The 14,659-nt window shown below is 44.4% G+C and overlaps 2 long non-coding RNA genes across 19 annotated transcripts in view; both read right to left on the bottom strand.

The window, feature by feature from the left end:
- The window catches only part of LOC109275463 (uncharacterized), a 76,843-nt gene extending 72,361 nt beyond the window's left edge, over positions 1 to 4,482 (bottom strand). For 17 of the 18 annotated variants that reach the window (XR_008424124.1, XR_008424120.1, XR_008424127.1 and 14 more), the window contains exons 1-3: positions 4,332 to 4,482; positions 3,781 to 4,037; positions 871 to 1,067 (exon numbers count right to left, since the gene is read on the bottom strand). This is a non-coding gene — a long non-coding RNA (uncharacterized LOC109275463). The remainder of the gene's footprint in view (positions 1 to 870; positions 1,068 to 3,780; positions 4,038 to 4,331) is intronic. The other variant, XR_008424122.1, reaches the window with a different exon arrangement.
- Positions 4,483 to 4,514: 32 nt separating this feature from the next.
- LOC128778549 (uncharacterized) lies at positions 4,515 to 14,425 on the bottom strand. The gene is made up of 2 exons (XR_008424130.1): positions 14,121 to 14,425; positions 4,515 to 4,558 (listed from the first exon to the last, which is right to left on the bottom strand). It is a non-coding gene; the product is annotated as an uncharacterized LOC128778549 (long non-coding RNA).
- Between the last annotated feature and the right edge of the window lie 234 nt (positions 14,426 to 14,659).

Raw genomic sequence — 14,659 nt, 5'->3', positions numbered from 1 at the left:
CGGAGCCCCCGGTACCTCCTCTCAAAACACCTGCCAGCCCACCAGAAGCAGTACTAATGAGACTCTGCCACCGTGTAGCAGATGCTGGTGATTCACAGGAAAGAGGGGCCATGTCTGGCTGTGACTCTCCTTCCTGCTGCAAACATTAAGCCGAACCAAATAAAACTGATGACAAAACTCAAAGAGAAAATGTCAGGGGTCAGAAGTGGCCACAGAAACCACCGTAGAACCCAATTAAAAGCTGGTATTTTCCGGCTTTGCTTGTGACAGGTGTTTTTGCCTGCCTGCATCCCTCCTTCCTTTCCCTGGGGTGATGAGACATAAACCAGCAGAGTGGAAAACAGTGCCCCAAGAAAGGAACTGTTCTAGAATTCACAGTAGCAGGTGCACAGCAATTTAGGAGTAATTAAGATATTCTAAGAGAAAACAACCTTCTGTCATGTAAACTAGAAGGAGATGGGGACATGGTAACTTCAGTTTCAGACACTTTATTTGTAAGGGAGACATATGGCTGTTGCCTTGCAGCCATGCGGGGAATCCCAAGCAGAGTGTCTAAAGATCACTCGTGTGGGGTCTGGTCCTCCACGTTCCAAGTCCAGAAACTACATTTTGTCTACTTATTCAGAGACTCAGGGGCTGCCATGCTCCCTGGCTTAGAAGATCCCAAAACACAAACCAGAATGTCAAGGTGTGCTGGGTGTTTTTCATTTCTAATATTGTTGTTTGGATTCTTTCATTTATAATAGACACATTTTTCTGTTAGTTATTGGGCTATTATCAGGGAGCCGTCCTGTGTCGGTTAGCGGTTGCTGTGGAGGAAGGATGCCCAAACTCAGAGGCTGAAAACCATCAGAATTTGGTTTTGCTCACATATCTAGGGTCGCAGGGCAGCTCAGCTGATCTCTCCTGGGCTCGCTCAGGGTCTCATGCTCACCTGGTGCTTGGGCCACAGGCTGGCTGATGTAACATACGTCTAGCACAGTCTGGCGATCGGCCAGGACGGTGTGAGTAAATGAGTTTTGTTTCTCATCACTGAGCAAGTTGGCCTGGCCGTGTTTCCATGGTGGCTGTGCAATGCAATATTCAGTGAAATGTTAAGAGAGAGAGAGAGGGATAAAGTACTTAAGGCCTCTTGAGAATCTAGGCTCAGAAGAGGCACATCACAGGGCACCGGGTTGGCTCAGCCAGTTGTGTCGGGCTCTTGGTTCCCTGGGTCTGGCTCTGTATTGACAGCATGGTGTCTTCTTGGGGTTCTCTCTCTCTACTCACATGAGCACACACGCTCTTTTTCTCAAAATAAATAAACTTAAAAACAGCTGGCACATCATGACTTCCACCACATTCTATCAGCCAAATCAAGTCACAAGCCAGCCAATATTCGAGGGGTTAAGAAGTCTCTACCTATTGACAAGCTGAGTTGCCGGGTCACATACAAGCAATAATTACAGCTATTTTGGCATTAATCTTTCATGCCTCCCTCTGTTGGGGCTCTTAAAAATTGAATTCATAAGCAGAGGTCACTTGATGAAAACAAACTGAAGGGTGCCTGGGTGGCTCAGTCGGTTAAGCGCCCAACTTCAGCTCAGGTCATGACCTTGTGGTTCTTGAGTTCGAGTCCCCATCGGGCTCTCTGCTGTCAGCACAGAGCCCACATCAGATCCTCTGTCCCCCTCTCACTGCCCCTCCCCTGCTTGCTCATGCTCCCTCTCTCTCAAAAAAATAAAATAAGCATTAAAAAAAATCAAATATAATTGGATACGACTTAGGGCTTATTTCAACTAGGCTTCCACACACTCTGATGAACTGTACTTGTTCCAAACCCAGAAGGTACCCAACACTAGATTGCCTCTTTCCCTCTCCTACCCACACCACCCCCCACCACCCCATACCACCTCCTACACACCCTAAATGTCCATTTGTAGGTGTTCTCTCACAGTGCATTCTTTCTACAGATGCCTGCCACCAAACCCTTCCATTATGCATTGCTTTTTGCCGGTTTCACTCTTATGGTGGCATCTGTTTCCACGTAGTAGATTTACGTCTGGCAGCCTCTGCAGTAACTACTATGTCTGGTTTTTAGTTCATAAAAATTTAATTGCTGCTGAAGCTGTTTCAGGAAGAGATAGAGGAAGACACTGTCTCTTCCTCTCCTGCCCCCTACTCAGGAGCAGAAAGGCAAGGGCACTTGCAAAGTTTGGGAGGAGAGAGAACCCTTTTCTCTTCCGTCAGCTATCGCTGTAATAACCAGAAATTTATGGCTCTGTGGTTATTATCCAAGTGGGGGAGCCCAAACATCTGTGGGCCACACAGGTTTACTGCATTCACAGGAACATTTTCTGAAGTATCCTGGAAATGAAACCTAGTTCTTTTGCAGAAATTCAAGGAGCCTGAACTCTGTTAGAGTAAATTAGCACTGAGATATTCAACACGGCTTCAAAATGCGTCTTTCTGTGGAGATGAAGTTTCTAGGTCGCTATTCCATTACACAATGCCCTCCTTATGAGAGCCCAAGGGAGAAATTTCTCTCTGCTCTCAGAATGGGAAACAGCTGGGCTGTTTAATACTTGGAGTGACTTTGTGGTGGCTGTTATTACAGATATTATGGATCATGTATGTGACGGCCATCTCTTTTTTGGGCAGTTTAACATCAAAGCAGAGACTCAGCTCTAGAAACTCTATAGGACCTTTTGGTAGGAATATTAGATATTAACCTCACACTTAACTTGGCTTTATCTTTCCTAGCTCTGTAGACTCTCTGTTTTGCCTTCCTCACTCAATTATTTTTGTTTATTTTGTCCTATTTAAGATACTTATTAAGCAGACTTAAATACTTTTTAGAGCCTAAGAGAATAAATAAGCAAACAAATGCCAGTTACTCAAGAAAGCTGTAACCTTTCTGAATACTTAAAAGAATTCAATTTTATCTATCTTGACAGAACTCTAGTCTTTTCGATTTCAGATACTGTGGTCTGAGTTTATCGTACTTCTCAATGGTTCGTTATCATTTTTTAATCTAAGAAGAACCCTCTCATTTCCTTCCTTCCTTCCTTCCTTCCTTCCTTCCTTCCTTCCTTCCTTCCTTCCTTCTTCTTCCCCTGACATTCTTCATCTGCCCCTGGGCAACCATTTCAATAATGCAACCCTTTTTGTTACTTTGTGTTCTTATAAAACATATGGTTTAAAAAAAATAAAAAATAAAAATAAAATAAAAAAATAAAACATGGCTTTACATGCATGAGTCTTAATGGCATGCAACCATTGTTGCTTTTATTGTTATAAACCTGTTTCCTTTTTCATTCAGTACATCTTGTGTGTACTTCTCTCTAAAGAGCATGAACCCAGGACACTCTGCCATCCACTCTCCAAGTTGCCTCCAACACCCAACACCGAAAGTATGCCTTGAGGGCAATCCTCATACCCAGAGTGAACACATTTTAGGGTGACAAGGGTGCTATGAGTAATTTCACCAGGACAGCAGGTGTGCCCTGTGATCGTCCCAGGGGAGCTGAAATGCCTCGTCACCTTATTCAGACAGGACCCTTAGGAACTCCATGAGAATCCCTTTTTGATATGTACCAACAGTGGATTTGCTGGGTCAGGAAGTACTCATAGACCTCATCTGCTCTTACCACCAGAGTCCCATGCAGGATTTCTACACCAGTTTACATTCCCATCAGCAGTGCGTGAGGGCCCCCATGCTCCCATATCCCCACCAACACTGGCCTTATCCTGGTTTTGCCAGTCTGGCACATGTAAACAGATACCTCATTGTCAACTTACATCTTTCTGGCAACTAATGCGTTTGACCATCTCTTCATATTCTTGTTAGCTTTTTCTACTTTTTCCTTTCTGTGAATTTTGATTTGTATCTTGGCCCCTTTTCCATTGGGGTTACTGATTTGCAGAAGATGATAAGTTTTCCAAAATGAGCACACATTTCTTTGTCTTCTTAAACTGTATGACCAGCATGATTATTCTTTCTTGCAGAACCAGGGTCACGTGATGTTGAGCATATGTAATGCTGGGGTTATTAGACACTATGAAACAGAGTTAAATAGGTACCAACAGATTGCAATGGACTGAATGGTGCCCCACCCCCAACATTTCATATATCGAAGTCCTAAGCCCCGAGGTGACTGTACTGGGAAATGCGGCCTTTAAGAAGATAATTAATGTTAAGTGAGGTCCTAAGTGTGGGCCCAAATTCACCAAGGCTTGTGTCCTTGTAACAAGAGACAGGTAGTAGGTGGCATGTACATAGAAAAATTTACTTTAGGTGGACTTCCAAGTCAGATACTGGGAAAACTATTCAACTCATTTAAACCACTTACCTCTTTGGTCAATCGGAAGCATCAGAACTTGTTGTTTGATGCATGGAATGGTTTATAAAAATAAACCAGTTGCATTTCTAGGAAACTGTTCAGGATATGGACTGTTTTCAGCAATCAGGTATTTCTTCCTCTGAAAATATCAGGAATTCCCCTTCCTTCCTTCCTTCCTTCCTTCCTTCCTTCCTCATTTTCCAAAGTGATGTCCTCCTCTGATATCACCAACTTCCCTAGAGGAAAATACATGCGGCTCAGACACCTGTGTTGTTTTTAAAAATGTTATGCTTCTGGGGCGCCTGGGTGGCTCAGTTGGTTAAGCGTTCAGCTCAGGTCACAATCTCGCGGACCATGAGTTTGAGTTTGAGCCCCGCATTGGGCTCTGGGCTGATGGCTCAGAGCCTGGAGCCTGCCTTCGGTTCTGTGTCTCCCTCTCTCTCTGCCCCTCCCCCATTCATGCTCTGTCTCTGTCTCAAAAATAAATAAACGTTAAAAAAAAATGTTTTGCTTCTGCTATGTACAATGTCTAAAGATACTGGAGGGTCTATGATTTTTCCAAATGGGAAGAATTTGTCCTAGGCCTATGGAATGGTTTCAGGGACCCTGCTAATGATTCTACTCCTTAATTGTACATTATCTGCAACATACCTAATCCGAACACTGTGATCAGTTCCCACAAATGTGCAGGCAACTAGCTGCAAGCTGCCACCATCAACTCCACTAGAAGTTATTTACAATACCTGATGGAACACCATGTGGCTGCATTCTACAGACCTGGGCTTATCCCGCTGGACTATTCCCCATGAGACTTCACCTCTCCAAGGTACCAAACCTTCTACAGAACTCCTTTGAAGTCCTAATGCATGTTCTGTGTTCCATAGAAGTGAAGAGAACATGGGCGCCTGGGTGGCTCAGTCGGTTAAGCGTCCAACTTCAGCTCAGGTCATGATCTCATGGTTCATGAGATCGAGACCCACGTTGGGCTCTGTACTGACAGCTCAGAGCCTGGAGCCTGCTTTGGATTCTGCGTCTCCCTCTGTCTCTGCCCCTCCCCAACTTGTGCTCTGTCTCTAATAATACACATATACATATATATATGTAACACATATATATAAATACATATATGTATTTAATATACATATATATATATACATATATATATATATATATATATATGTATGTATTTTAAAAAAGTTAACAGAACTTGGCCCAACTTTTACTAAATGGTCCCCTCCTTCATGACCACCTTCATCATTCCCACTCTTCATTGGAGAGCTGACTTCTGGTCCTTTGGTGGGGGCAGAGAGGGTACACTCCCTGTATCTTCAGATACCCAAGGACTGTTTATCTTTTCCCCATCATAGTATTGCTTTTTCCTTTTTATTTCTCTTTGCCAATGTATTTCTTTTTTACTGTTATTACAATATTTGCTGCTTACAACCACTCTCCTTTCCCTGTCTGCCACTCTCATTTGTATACTTTTACTTTCTCTTCTCTTTTCTATCTCCTTCTCCTATTGCTTCTTTCATGCTCCCTGGCTTTGGCTGAGCAGAGCTTCCATTCATTCTCAGTTTGGCCCTATGGGGCATGTCTCCTTCTGTCCCTAAAATTGCCTGGAGAAGCTGTGTGCACACACACACATCTGCACACGTACGCGCATTTTCCTGGAGCGAGGACTGTGGCAGACCCTATGGATTATCTACGCCCCCGACAATTCCCAGTTCCCTATGCCCTTGACTTCCAGTGCCACACAGGCCGAGAAGCTGAAAATTTTCAGTTTGCTACCTCTCCTTGGTTTGCCCAACGAGAAGGAAAATACCCTTTGTTGAATGAAAAGCAAAGACTCACTAGGCGAACACCCTTTGCTCTTCATTCTTTCCTGTGATTCTTGCCTGGAATGTAGATTGTAAAGCACGGTCATAAGCAGCCAGCTGGCAAACATGAGGCTGTGAGCCTGAGAATGAAGGCCTGTACATGAGGCACAAGAGCAGAAAGTTGGAAAGAGCTTTAAGTCTCTGATGGTAACCTTGAGCCACCATCCCAGCTCTGGACAGTCCACCTCCAGACATATTCTTACATGTTTTGAAATACACACATACATACACACACATACACACACACACCATTTTAAAAAGAAGACATAAAAATATCAAGAGAAATTCTACAATCTTCTTCCTGTTCCCAGATCGATTGCTTTGTAGATGCCCTAGAGGCAAGCATCCTATTTTGAAGACCTCTGTTGAATAACCAGGGCATTGCTATTAACAGAGATCAGCAAAAGTTAAACCAGCAATGATGTAGGAGTGGGGGCAGTGTGGGTGGGGGGGGGGGACACCTGAATGAGTATAGTCTAAGATAGGGTGGTAGTGTTCTAGGTCATTTGTGTTTTATATGTAAATGGCTGGAAGGATGTACGTAGCTGATGGTGACAGCTTTAAACTATTTTGTGTTTGTAGCTCTCTACATCAGCCATGTATTAATTTGCATTAAGAAAAACAAAGAAAAGGAAATGTTATTTTAAATATCCCAGTAGTTCAGGGCGCCTGGGTGGCTCAGTCGGTTGAGCGACCGACTCTTGGTTTTGGTTCTGGTTATGATCTCACGGTTTGTGAGATGGAGCGACACATCAGGCTCTGTACTGACAGTGTGGAGCCTGCTGGGGATTCTCTCTTTCCCTCCCCCGTCTTCCCCCTCCCCTGCTTGGTGTGCTCTTTCTCTCTCTCTCAAAATAAACAAACTTTTAAAATAAATAAATAAATAAATATCCCAATGGTTCAATACAGGTCCCTCCCTCCCAAAATTTCCTTTTTCCTTCCAGGTGGCCCTGTCATGGTGTGGAGTGTCTACCAATCCTGCCGAGATATTCTCCAGGGCCACCCCTTGCTGGTAAGGACAGCCAGGCAGGTGTGGTGGGGAGGACTAGAGAGGAGGGGTCACTGCAGGTGGCCTCCAGCCTGCTCTGGGGGGCAGGGGGTGGAATGAAAAAAAGGAACACCCAGCGGAGCATCACCCTTGCTGACGAGACCACCTTGCCCTGTATCAGTGGGGTTTTCCCCACATTTCATTCTACTTATCACAGACTTGTCCCAATTCCTAGTCTGTCACAGGATGATGGGCACTTAGCCCTGGAGCACCATCTAGTCTGCTCCTGCCTTTCCAGAGACTTAAAGAGCAAGTGCTGAAAGTTAAGGGTATGTCCAAGGTCCAAGAAGTCACATTGGCAGCAGAGTGGGGATCAGAACCCAGTTGGTGGCTAACCAGCACCATCACTACCACCCTGACTGCCTTGGGGAATCCTTCTTACAGGCTGGGCATTGCCCTGGGTGCCATCTACATCATCTCTTAACCTTCTAAAAGCCCTACAAGGTTGATGTTGTCTTCTCTGTTTTACAGTTTAAGAAACTAAGGCTCAGACAGATCATGTGGATTTCCAAGGCTAAAACAAAGCAGAACCAGGAGTGGAACCCAGTTCTTTCTAGCCCTTTCTACCACTTCAGCTGACTCAAAACAGTGTTTGTGTGTGATCTCTTACACATATGCCTACAAAGCAGTTTCCCAGAATTCCTCTAGAGGGGTCTTCAGCTATTGGGGTCTCAGGAAATCCATCTCAGGGCCACCTCCCTCTCCCCTTCGGTGCAAAGAATGCTTCCTGGATGAGCCTCTTCTCTCGGCAGCTGGTGATACTTGATTTGATTAACACCCGGGGACCCATCACCAGACATAAAGATGATGTCTAATTAATTGCTTACATTAAAGAGCTGGCATTTCCTGCATTCGGTTCACACTTCCAGCTTCAATCATGTTTTCGTTTCAGCAATAATATTTACATGATTAGCAAATAGTCGATTCATACTCCAGTGTGGACCTAAGCTGTGTGTGGGGCTTCCCTAAGCAGATGTACACCTTGACAGGTGTAAAGAAATAGGCTTTTTATTCACAGCAAGAGCCACAAGCAAGCTCTTCTGCTTGTTTTTAAATAAAAAATCATGCTCGGATCAACAAATATTCATTGAGCAGTGACCTATTCTGTGTCAGTCATCCCATTTCCAAGGCCCCGCAGGGGCCAAAAAGAAGCACACTCACTAAGAAGTCACATTACACTTAACTGTGTTTTCTTTCTTTTTGTTCCAAGTTCTAGATGCATAAATTAGGGAAAGCCACACTGCATCAGACATCTGAAGCTTCAACAGGCGTTTGCTGGCCTCTCCTGAGATCTTATCAGGCAAGAAGCAGGGGAGTTTGAGATGTGAAATGACTCCCAGGATGTGAATGGGGATCAAACTGAAAAGAAATGATGCGTCACCAGGCTATCCTATGCAGTATCTTTAATCAGAACATGGAAATGACGCAGAAAAGCAAGATTCTATCTTCAGACAGCAGGAGATTAGAAGGGCTAAGGCAGCATTTCGGACGACAAAGTTCTTGACAAGGGGTCGAATTCTAACATCATGAAAGCGAGTAGGAACAGATGCCCCAGAACCACCAAAAGCAGTACCACCCAGGGAAGATGTGGCTTCATGGAAGAGGCTTGACTGCAATCAGCTACAAGCTCAACAAAGGCAAGGGCGTGATGTGTGCCCCGAATCACTAATACGTCCATCTGACTGCATTTTATGAAGTATCTACACTTAGGATTGGGTGAGCCCTGCTCTAATTTTCCCTGGCCCTCCCACAATTATGCAGTGTATTCAACCTAAGGAGGTTGACCATACATCATATTGTTCTAATCAGGACACTGATTTAGAATGAAAGGGATTGCAGGTGTAAATTAAGCCTGGAAAATAGGCATCAGTGAAGAATCCTGGACAAACTGGGGTCCATGTTACCTAGTGGTAGCTAACTGACTTCCAACAGAAGAGACTTTCTGAGAGCCTATCTGGCTGTACCCATCAGTTTCTGGTTCACATGCCTACTTATTTTTTGAAAAATTCCACGAAGATAGCAATACTTCCAGTGAAACCCAGCTTCTTTTCTTTGAAAGTGTTATTATTGTGTAAATATATGGTGGCAGCTCTCTTTTGAGAGAGAACTTATTTTTTTCAAGTTTGCTACACAAGGATCTGTGTTTCCCTCGGCCCCCTCTGTAGTTATATGTTTTATATATGCTTTTTCAGGGGACTATTAAGAGGAGAATTCTATCCAGTATTCTCCTTCGTACAAACCAACACAAACACCCTATTACACTGAATGTAAGACACCAATGGTTATAAGATGTATCACTATTATCTTCCATTAAGGAAAAGAAAAAAAACTCCTCCAATTCAATTATACTCCAAACTCCTTCACATCCAGCTCTCCTGGATCACCTTTCAACTCACAATTGGCATGTAGCTCCCATTTTCCATATGATATTTATATCTGTGTCATCAAGAGCATCATGAATGAAGCATTTCTATAAAAAAACTTTCCACTATTTTCTCCAGAATTTTCTTCCAAACAAGTAACACTTGATCTGAAGGTTTGATGTTGTTACTTTTTTTATCTAACCAGCAAATGACAACAGTAGGTTTTCAGACAACAACCAGGATTTTATTCTTTCTTCAGATAGTACTTGTTTGCTGACTGAAATTCTGAGGGACACTGTCCCATTCTGCCACCATGGAGAACAACCAAATCTGTTCTGCATGGACAATGACAACTATATCCCAAATGGCACTGGGCCAACAGATGCCTGGGATTTTACAATGTGAAGTCTGGATGTTATGGAATAAAATACAGTAACTCAGTCTGCCTGTGCCCTTCTGTCCCGGGTTCTACCCTTTCCCTGATCATCCCCAGTCTGCTTTCCCATCTGGCTGTGATAACCTCTCTTCTTCTTTATGGTAAGATTCTCCTCAAGACTTCTCCTGAGTTTATGCCCAACCTTTACACCCAAACTTTTTACTCTGGAACTCTTCCTAATCTTTTCATTTCAGCTAGCTTTCTGTTTTATGCCCATCAACTGATGCAAGACAAAGCAAAAATGGAAAGGTCAACCAAGATTTTCCATCTCAAAAAAAGACCTGCTTCATCTTTTTTTTTAATGCTTATTTATATTTGATAGAGAGAGAGAGGCAGAACTTGAGTCAGGGAGGGGAAGAGAGAAAGGGAGATGCAAAATTCGAAACAGCTCCAGGCTCTGAGCTGTCAGCACAGAGACCAACATGGGGCTCGAACCCACAAACAACGAGATCAGGACCTGAGCCAAAGTCGGATGCTCAACGGACTGAGCCCCCCAGGCACCCCTGCTTCATCTCTGTTTTTACGAAGAAAAGCCACAGCTTGAGAGTAGAGAGGTAGTTCTTAGTTCTGGCTGTGAAGTAAAATAACTTGTAACAATGTTTTAAGAGTAGATTCCAGTGGGCTATCCCAAGACCCACTGACTCAGACTCGAAGGGTTGGGAGCAGAACTGTATTTAAAAAGAGTTCCACAGATTGATGAGATATGTCATGTAGGTTGTGAACCATTATGAGGAGGAGAACATTAGGCACTTTTCAGTTTATGCAGGGACAAGTCTACTGACATCCACCAACACAAATGTGCAGTCAAGAAGACCCAACTCTAAGTGTGCAGGAGAAAACAATTTCTATGGATGGACCCCGATTCTATTCAAAGCATAATATTCACAGCATCCTGTACTCAACATGATTAAACCAAAGGATAGGAAGGATATTGCAAATGACTCGGCATGGGATGGACACATCACAGTAAAGGCAGGAAATAAAGGGTGAGATTTTCTTTTTCCAACCTTCCAACAACCCCAAATGCTGCCTGGTCTGAGGCCATAAGGAAGGTGACCTCATCCTTCGTTCTCAGGCCACAACTTTATAGGCCCATTTTAGGAAAAAACAACCTGAGCATAATTCTGGTTCTCTGATGGGGAGACAGTCTGTAGCCTTAGAGTGGAAGGTTGTACTGATGAGGGCCTCTCCCCCAGAAAATATGCAAATCTCTGCACTAAAGGACTCAGGAAGAGGTGTTTATGGCTATGGGAGGGACACTCTCCCCTTACCTCCATTTTTAGCAAATGTTCTTCTGAATTCTAGGTAAGGTATTACCCCTTCTTGTCTGGCGTAAGTAAATACCCAGTGATTCCACTCTTAGATCTATGGTTTCTACACTGTGCCAGGGAATGCACAATGCAGTTTCCACACCAAAGCCCAGACCACCCTTGACCTCTTAGATCTGGGGACCTCTTGCTTATAACCAAGAAAGAGTCTGAGACTCTGTTCCTGTGAATTTCAGCCCAAAGCAGGAGCTGAAAGCAAGAACACAAGAGGCACACATCATTGCAAATCAGTGCTAATGGTTGACATAAATATTTACACTGTACTTACTCTCTTGCTACTACATGAAACACGCATTGTGTGGCAGGCCCTTTATCCACATTATCTCATTTCATCCTCATCATAACCCATGAAGTAGGCTGCATGGTCCACCCCAGTGACAGAAACAGACCCAACTGAAGCCACACCCCCAGGGTCATGCAACAAACAAGGGCTGAATTTAGGAATTAATCCCAGATCTGATCCCCAAGTTGAAGGTCTCTCAAACACTGGTTGTGTTGGAAAGGCAGTGAGGGAGAAATAATATGGACTGATGGATGGGTAGATGGATAAATATATTGTAAATACATAAAGACACATTTAATAATAGAGTCTATTATACAAGCTAGGTGGTTGTTATATGGGTATTCAGTGAGTGATTCTTGCTGTTTTGTATGTCTGAAAAAGTTTGAAATAAAGCTTTGGAGAAAGAAAAGCAGTGAGGGAATCAAAGCCATGCCAATTAAACATTCTTTCAAGGATGTGTCTCATGCTTCTCTAATTATGTGTTTTGGAATTTTAAATTTAGTTTGACAAACATGTATTGAAGCTCTATTATGTACCAGGCCCCAAAATACCTGGCAGCTTAAAATGCTACACGAACGGCAGGTGCCGTGAGGACACAAGACAGAACCCTCCTGGGTTCACACTCAGCAGCTGACACTGACCCAGTCTGCCACCCGAGGCCAACTTCGATAAAGGGCCATAATCAATGTGTAAAGTGTCAAAGGAACACAAGGATGGAAAGGTGGCTGGGAACAAATGACATCTGAATTGTACCTTGGGAGAACACGGAAGTCAAAAGATCTGAACAGTGTTTACTCAAAACAGTTCTGTCCCCAAACATGGGTTTTTTTTTTCCCTCCACACCAACCAATTCTCTGATACCACCTGGATGTCCCACAATACAATTCACTTCTTTTTTTTTAAAGTTCACTTACTTATTTTGAGGGGGGGGTGCAGAGAATCCCAAGCAGGCTCCATGCTGTTAGCATAGAGCATGACACAGGACTCCATCCCACGAACCGTGAGGTCATGACCTTAAAATCAAGAGTCAACACTTAACCGACTGAGTCACCCAGGCGCCCCCGAATTCACTTCTGACACTGTGTGGACTTATCCAGAGCCCACAGGTTAAGGGCTCAATCTCACAAGACGGTCCTCACTTCAGAGGCCGATGGAAGGTTGTGGGGTCTTTGTTACCATGCCAGTGGCACTTGTGAGCACTGGGGATTCTTTCTAACGCCTGCACGCTGGGCTGGCGCATTCGATTCCCACAGGTTCCTTGGACACCTGTACCTTGGATGCCACTTTGCCATTTCTGTTCTGGGAGTTGGCAGTCTCCTTGAGCCCTACAGGAAAGGGAAGGTGACCCAAGGCCTCTGGGGTTTCTGTACCTACTGCTTTCCTCCCCGCACAAAGCCTCTTTCCAGAGGAAGGAGGGGCTCCCAACTTCCAGGAGCTTTCTCTGTCGCTCCTCTTCCCCACCACTTTCTTTCCTTCCCCCTCACCTCCCTACCAACAACTAGGAGCTCCCGCCTCACCTGCATCGAGATGTCTCCCCACCTCCCTGCCTGCACACCTGCAAACCTTCACGTTCTACCAGAGGCCAGCTTTGCTCCAACTCATCTCAACTACTAAGTGCCCTTAGGGTCTTAGCTTTGGAAAATCATAAGACTTCCCTCCCCCCCATTCTTTGGTAAAACTCCGTTTTTCCCCATACAGTAAATGATGCCTATATAGGACCTGTGGGTGCAGTGGGGGGGGGGGGGGGGGGGAGGCAGAAGCAACAGCCAGAGAGGGAGCATCAGTGAAGATCTTAAAAATGTCATTCCATCAGTGTTCTTACCGCCACCTTTAAATTTGGCTCATCCCTTGAGCAAAGAAGGAAAGGCTCACTCCACACCCTCCTTCCTGCTCTTGAGTCTCAGGAGAATTTCACTGCCACGTGACCTGCTCTAGACTAGAGGTTGAATCCCAAGGTGACTTGAATTCCTAAAGAAGCTGAGCCTCACACCTTGAGAGCTGCCTCGGTCTTAGTTACTGCTGACTCTCCAGAGGTTTTCTCAAAAAATGCAGAAGAAGCCCAAAGCTGCTAATCACCGAAGCATAAAACAGTTTAGAAATATAATTATTTATTTATGTTCAGTGTATGGCTGGTGTGCCCGTGTGTTCTTTAGACAATTATAACACAAGATCCTTAATGTGGGGCCATGTACTTCCCGAGTTTCCTGTACCAGCAATCACCAAGGGGATTCACTATTTCCCATACTGCTACCTGTCCACGTGTGGCTTGTCTCTTGCCTGTGGCATGCCTTTGACTAGATCCTTTCTTTGGTTTTAGTTCTCTCTCTGGTTCATGTGACAGTCTTGTGTGTCAACCATGAGGTCCAAAGGAGAAATAACTTGTCAGTTAAAAAAAAAAAAAGCCAAAAATGCAGATGTTTGAAGAAAATATTAACTGGATTCTTTTCTCCAACAACTACTCACCCCAAATGAGGACTCTATATTAAAAAGGCTCCTGGTTTAGGGGCGCCTGGGTGGCTCAGTCGATTGAACGTCCAACTTCGGCTCAGGTCATGATCTCACTGTTTGTGGGTTGGAGCCCCGCGTTGGGCTCTGTGCTGACAGCTCAGAGCCTGGAGTCTGCTTCGGATTCTCTGTCTCCCTCTCTCTCTCTCTGCCCCTCCACTGCTTATGCTCTGTCTCAAAAATAAAAATAAAAACATTAACATATAATAATAAAAAAATTAAAAGCCTCCTGGTTTGAAGTCGATAAATACCCATAAGGCCTATCTCCTACTATACACCCATATAGGTAGGAGCCAGAGATGTCTCTCCCCGTTTAGCAGAAAGAAACTTTCCTGATCACAAATTAAAACTCTCCCTTTTGGGGCGCCTGGGTGGCGCAGTCGGTTAAGCGTCCAACTTCAGCCAGGTCACGATCTCGCGGTCCATGAGTTTGAGCCCCGCGTCAGGCTCTGGGCTGATGGCTCGGAGCCTGGAGCCTGTTTCCGATTCTGTGCCTC

This window comes from Panthera pardus, unplaced genomic scaffold (assembly GCF_024362965.1).
Source record: "Panthera pardus isolate Hobbes unplaced genomic scaffold, ASM2436296v1 HiC_scaffold_20, whole genome shotgun sequence".
Taxonomy (NCBI): Eukaryota; Metazoa; Chordata; class Mammalia; order Carnivora; family Felidae; genus Panthera; species Panthera pardus.
This window is presented reverse-complemented; position numbering and strand designations above follow the sequence as displayed.